Below are 616 nucleotides of genomic sequence, written 5' to 3'. Positions count from 1 at the left end.
CAGTAATTTCCCATAGCCCCTTTAGTTATAAATATCTTTTCCGTAGGCTCTACGGCTAATACCGAGGCTAATACTTTCCGAGATACAGTCGAGAGCTATTCTTAGTGGGACACCCTGTACCTTTAAAAAATTTCGTTATAACCGAAATAGCTCCAATTATGCCCCACTAGCAAAACCGGTGATCAAACTATGCTCGCTACCGTAGTTGAACTCATCTAATTTTTTTTAACAGAATAAATTATAATGCAAGTTAGACCCTCTGAACATATCAAAATATTTACCTTTTTATTTTTTTGTTTAGAATTTCCACAAATTATACTTTCTAACACTTTTAGAATAATTATATATCTAATTTTTTCGTTTACTCGCCATTTAAACCCGTGTATGTATTCGTTATTTACGATATTCTCCGGCGGTGGCAGCACCGGCGGAGAATGCACCAAGCCTATAAACCTCTGCTCAACAACTACAAAAAAAATCATTTGTTGCAATCTCTTTGGAGCTCCCTGCATGAAATAGTACTAATATTGAAATTTATAAAGTAGTACTGAAGTTAAGTGTGTTCTGTAACTGAAATTGTATGGGTGTTAGATTCAGTCTTATTTAAACTTAAATC

Source organism: Sitophilus oryzae, unplaced genomic scaffold, assembly GCF_002938485.1.
Source record: "Sitophilus oryzae breed Bouriz unplaced genomic scaffold, Soryzae_2.0 scaffold_815_pilon_pilon, whole genome shotgun sequence".
Classification (NCBI taxonomy): Eukaryota; Metazoa; Arthropoda; class Insecta; order Coleoptera; family Curculionidae; genus Sitophilus; species Sitophilus oryzae.
This window is presented reverse-complemented; position numbering follows the sequence as displayed.